The sequence below is a fragment of the Pteropus medius genome, unplaced genomic scaffold, assembly GCF_902729225.1.
Source record: "Pteropus medius unplaced genomic scaffold, Ma_sr-lr_union100, whole genome shotgun sequence".
NCBI lineage: Eukaryota > Metazoa > Chordata > Mammalia > Chiroptera > Pteropodidae > Pteropus > Pteropus medius.
This window is the reverse complement of record NW_024342471.1, coordinates 22,835,325-22,840,855: the sequence shown is the minus strand read 5'-3', so window position 1 is coordinate 22,840,855 and position 5,531 is coordinate 22,835,325. Positions and strand designations below refer to the sequence as shown.

Sequence of the window (5,531 nt, the reverse complement as noted above, 5' to 3'; positions counted from 1 at the left end):
TGGGTTTGTGCTCTCCAGCTTCACGTGGACGCCAAGGCCACCAAGAGTATGAGCTTGAAGTCATTTGCTAGAAAAGTCACGGGGCAGAGCACCGAGGCCATCCAGCCAGGACCTGCCGGCTGTCGGACACGTGAGCGAGGCCACCTTAGACTAACTGACCTTTTCAATACAGATATGTTATTTCACGTAACACTTGCAATGTTTATATAAAACGTGGCGTAATTACCATCCCTATTTTACAGGTGAGAACTGTCAGAGCAATTTGAAAACCATATTTGCTGGGTCCCAAGGCAAACCATGTCTCTGAGATGAGTTGGCATATGGATCAGTTATTTTTTTTATGAAGTCATTGATTGGTTAATTAATTCATTCACTCCAATCACCTTTTTGAGTACCTGGTTTATGTCAGGCAGTGTGTAAGATACAGGTGATAGACAAATGAATATGTCTTCAAAACAATCTCAGAATTGATTAAAGGAAGCAGACATGTGACAAATAAAAGCAGTGTGATGAAATAATATAGATATTTATAAAGGATAGTAGGAATATACTATTAACACTGAAAGTTAGAACATGGGGGAAAAGAGACTTTAACAAGATATTGGAATTTTGCTGGAAAAATATTTCTCTGCCAAGCTCTATTGCTGCTAAGCATTTCAGATTTACCTCTGGGGCCCAAACATAAACATAATCATAACTCTTTTCACTAAGTCTTATCTCAGCCATGTCTAGTAGTAATGCTCGTCCTTATAGCCAACTGTATATTCAGATTTTATGTCTTAATTGCTTTTTAAAATTCTAAGTCTTTCAAGTGCGTGCTGTTCCAAACTTAAAACCACTGAGGTTGTAAACAAGCTTTCTGTGAGAACATTTTCCCAGCTTGAATCAGCTCAGTTCCCACAGCCACAGAGCTCCTTGTAAGAGAAGCTTGCCGTGATCTGAGCACACCGGGGCGGCCATCAGTTTACCGTGGAATATTACACAGCAGTTAAAAAGAGCGAGGAAGATATCTAAGATTACGAAGTAACATTCATTGCCGAGTAGAGACACTGGGTCAGAATTACACATATAGCATGTAACATTTATGCAAAAATATTAATCAGATATGTGTTTTACACACATACATGCATGCTTCAACTCACGGATTCAGGTCTAATCCTATGCTTTAAACCACTTTGCGGTACAGTGTTTTTTTAGCCATTGCTGCATTTTTTTCTATTACCTTTTTTGTGGGCGCTCCCTACCACAGTTATATGTACGTTTATTCCGTTTAAGTATAAAATTCTTGAGTTCCTATCTGCTAGATGAACTCATACATCAATGGGAGCCTAGAAGGGACTGGTTAGGCAGCCAGAAGAGGTACACAGAGTCAGGTGGAACAGACTGGCCAAGATAATCTATTTTTATTATTGAAAAATGCCTGTGGTGTCTGCTTTTCACCTCAAAAAGGAGCCATCAGAAGGTTCTCTTTGCCCCATATGTCCACCTGTCCCCATAACGACTGAGATTGTTAGTTTCTTTTTAATTAAACAGCTTTGAGAGTCGGTTCAGAATTTAACCACCAGGCATGACATTGAAGCTATGGAAAAATGCAATGTGGCGTTCTAAACAGCCATCTTTCGACATCAAAATCAAACTTACTCTGATCCTGGGTGCTACCTGTCCTTATCAGGGTTGGGTAAGTCCTTTAATCCAGTCCAGCAATGGCTCATTCACGTGTCTCTTCCTGTATCTTTGAATAAATGTTGAACGCTATCTAGTTTCGTGTCTATATGTAACAGTGGTTTTGAAACGAGTATTTCTCATTTGAAATAGGGAAGGCCTTTCTTGGGGTAAGTCAGAGAGAAGATATCTGCTACAGTTCATCTTCTGCTCAATTTCTTCCAGGATATTCATTTATTATGTGAGCACCTGCTCCGAAAGAGTCTGCCAGGTCCCAGGCATGCCAGGATGAATGAACAGATACGGTCCCTACTGACAGGTAGCGCCATCCTAGGGCTGGCAATGCACGGAAGCACGTGTACCCACGAGGCCAGGGAAGAAAGCTCGCGCTGCTTAGCTGGGTGATCAGTGGGGGCCTCATCGGGAGATGACATCTGACCGACCGATCCCCGGCGAGAATCACACCTGCCTGGTAGAGCAGTTATGAGGATTAAATGAAACAGCACATGCGTCAGCTAGGTAGCAGACACACTCGGCAAATTCAGTAAAGCTCAGCTCCCTCCATCCCATGTAGGGTGCTGCTATGTCGGGCATGCAGGAGGAGGGCATTATGCTTTCAGGGTGGCTTGGCTGAAGAGCTTCAGGCAGTGCCACCGTCTGTGGGGCTTCAGAGCATCCCCCATGAGCCAGCCTTTGGGGGGAGGCTCTGTCACCCACAGGGTTTCTATGTAGGTGGGAGGAAGGTTCTGGCTGAACATGTTGCGTTTCACTAACTCTAGAGAAATGATGTGGAGAGTTTTCCTTAATTGCATAGCACAGCTTTAATTTCTCTTCCTATGTCAATTTAGCGATTTGAAAAAATGCATTTCATTTTTAATTAAGTGAGAGCAAAGGGCGTTTTCTTTTCTGTGTCAGGATGGGACAAACATTATTGCTGCTAATAAGGAAGAATGAGGGAAAACAGCCCACTCATTAACATCATTAAAGGGATTACTGTTTCAATATTTGGAGTATCCCTGTGGAATAGCTGGATAAAAATATGAAGAAATTTTAAAATATAAATTGGAGGAAAATTGTCAATTTTTCATATGACATATAATTATAATGTATTTTATAGTCATGTAATTAATTACAACATATTACAATACATAATTAATGATATGATTATTAATCTATAATATATATTTACATTTTTATTTATTTGTTTGTTTGTTTGTTTATTTATTTTGTTAAGGCGAGGCAACTCTTGGTTGACCTCGCAGATTGTGAGGATCTTGTCAGCTTACAGTCCCTTATTTTTTTATTTTTTACACCTGTAGCACCTGGTCTTCCTAGGTGGTCTCTCATCCAAGTACTAACCAAGCCTGACCCTGCTTAGTTTCTGAGATCAGATGGGATCGGGCTTGTTCAAGGTGGCATGGCCGTAGACTATATTTACATTTTATGATTGGACTTTTCAAAGTTGTGTGTGTGTGTGTGTGTGTGTGTGTGTGTGTGTGTGTGTGCAGTCTCATGAGTGTGTGTTTTCAACATACAAGAATAACCACATTGCTAAAATGAGAAACGTGAAGGATTTTACCATGCCTTGCCTAGTGACTTACTTAAATAACTATGAGAAATCTCAGAAGTTTAATTCCGAATCCCAGCCTCCCAATGACTGTGCCGAGGACCACGAACGTATGCGGAATAAGAGGACAAAGCTGCTCCCACGGAGGAGGAAGAACTCTGCTGACTCAACCCGTGTCCAGCAGCTTCGGGCGAAGTGACACGTGTGACACTCTCCAAGCTGCGCATCCTTAGGATTCGCTCATACTGAGAGCCAGCGTGAGGAGGACACTTGGAACTGGACATGCGAGAAGAGACATTCCCAGAAAAGGACCTCAGCAATTCTGAATTGAAATCCAAACAGACACGGGCTTTTTGAAACTTAAAGAATCAGAGGAGATCTGCATGTGTTTGACCCGTGCGGCTCGGATATCTAGTCTGCGCTTCAAAGCCAGTGAGTGTCATTTAATGTAAGTGTCCTCTGGGCTTCTCTTTAGAAATGAAGCTCCACAATCCCAATTTAGTACATTTCAGACAAGACCCTGGAATCTGAATTTCAGTTAAGCACTTTGGGTGATTTTCATAAAGATGAGCTATGTGCCCTGTTATTGTAAGTAACGAGTTGACTCTTAAAAAAATGGCCAGCTTTATTAAAGCCAGTTTATTTAGAATATTTCTCTTTGTCTGTCTGTCTGTCTGTCTCTCTTTTTGCTAATGATCAGAACATTTCAATATGCACCCATGTACGCCAACCTGTGATTTTCCAGGAAGTTAGGTCCGAGACATTTTTCTCATAAACTCAGAGGATCTTTTTTAGAGTTAATTGGCCAAGAAGGAGGGAGAGCCCAAATGGCTGCTTTGGCGTAACTGCCACCCACTGTTCGTTCTCGCCACCTCAGAACAGGTGTAGAAGTCGTGAATCATCCCTCCTGACTATGTCTGGCATTTTGCAACTGATTGTTTTAGAGGCCAAAGTGTGTTGTGAAAAATTTAACTTGTCATACTGTCAGAAAGCTTTCAGGATGATATTCGACATTTAAAAAATTTTTTTTCAAGTCGATAATCTAGAGGCTTTACACACACTTCTTCGGCAATTTGAACATGTACATCCTGAAAGGAAACAATTTTCAATGGATTTAAGCAAATATCTACACCTACAGTCCCAGAAAACCTGGTCTCAAAAGCAATAGTTATGCAAATGCTGTAATTTTCCCTATCGTTTGTCTATTATCATGAACTAATTTGAGAGACTCTATTTCTGCTGGAGAAATAGAAAAGGTTGTTTGGATTTCTCCACCAAAAAAATTGTGCATGCCAGGGACTCCACGCATTTGCTGTTGGCTACAGAAAAAGAAGATGCATCACACAAAATCCTAGAGTGAGAATGAAAATAATAACTAATACTAAAGCTATCATTTATTGCAATGGTTTTCCAATGACCTTTACTGTGTACTAAGCCCAGTGATCGATGCCTTACACGTATTAACTCATTTAATCCTTGGCGGGTCTCATTACAGTCATTTATGGAAGGGGGAACTGAGCTTAGAATGTTAGGCGACATTCTCCAGGCCACACAGGTACTGTCCCGTCCCCAACCTCATCCTGTTAATCACGATACGAAACTGGTCCCATGCTTGCTTCTGCCTGGCTCTCTTATTTCTTACGGGCCGTGCAAACTTACATAATTCAAACTTGCTAAAGGATTACTTTCATCTCCGAGAAAAGGAACACAATAATCAACTTTAATGGCTTAAAGACTAACCGATATGATAGAATTTAGGTTCTATGTACAGATAGAGATTTAAGGACAATACCGAAATAACTGGGATTTTGTCACATTAATATGGGAACATCTAGTATCATTTCCTGCTTTGAGTCTGTTTATCCACTTGACATTCAACCAGAGGTACACAGAATCTGGCTTAATTGGAGGTGCCTGGTGGTCCAGGCAATGGGGATTTTCAAAGGTCAATGACACGATCCCAAGCTGGTCATCGATATGACTTACTGAGACCGTTGGCATCAACTTCTCTTGCCTTCTCCTTCCCCCGGGGCATTTGCTTAACATTTGAATCCAAATATTTATGACCAAATTTACAGTTGTGAGTAAGAGCAGGGACAAGGGGCACGTTGGGACAGGTATCAGGCAACTTAATTCTGACTGTAACTTAAATTTGTCTTAAGAACAAAGCAGATGAAGCCGATCTTTAGGGTCAAAGAGAGATTAAATTAAAAAAGGAGGCAATCTTTCTAATTTCCCAGAGGTGCTGAATTGGCATGCTTCCTATCTAGCCTCTTACATTTTCTTTTGCTGTTGTGTGTGT

The 5,531-nt window shown here is 41.1% G+C and overlaps 1 pseudogene; it reads right to left on the bottom strand.

Moving 5' to 3' along the window:
• Positions 1 to 2,972: 2,972 nt before the first annotated feature.
• On the bottom strand, positions 2,973 to 3,091 carry LOC120604186 (uncharacterized; annotated as a pseudogene).
• Positions 3,092 to 5,531: the final 2,440 nt, after the last annotated feature.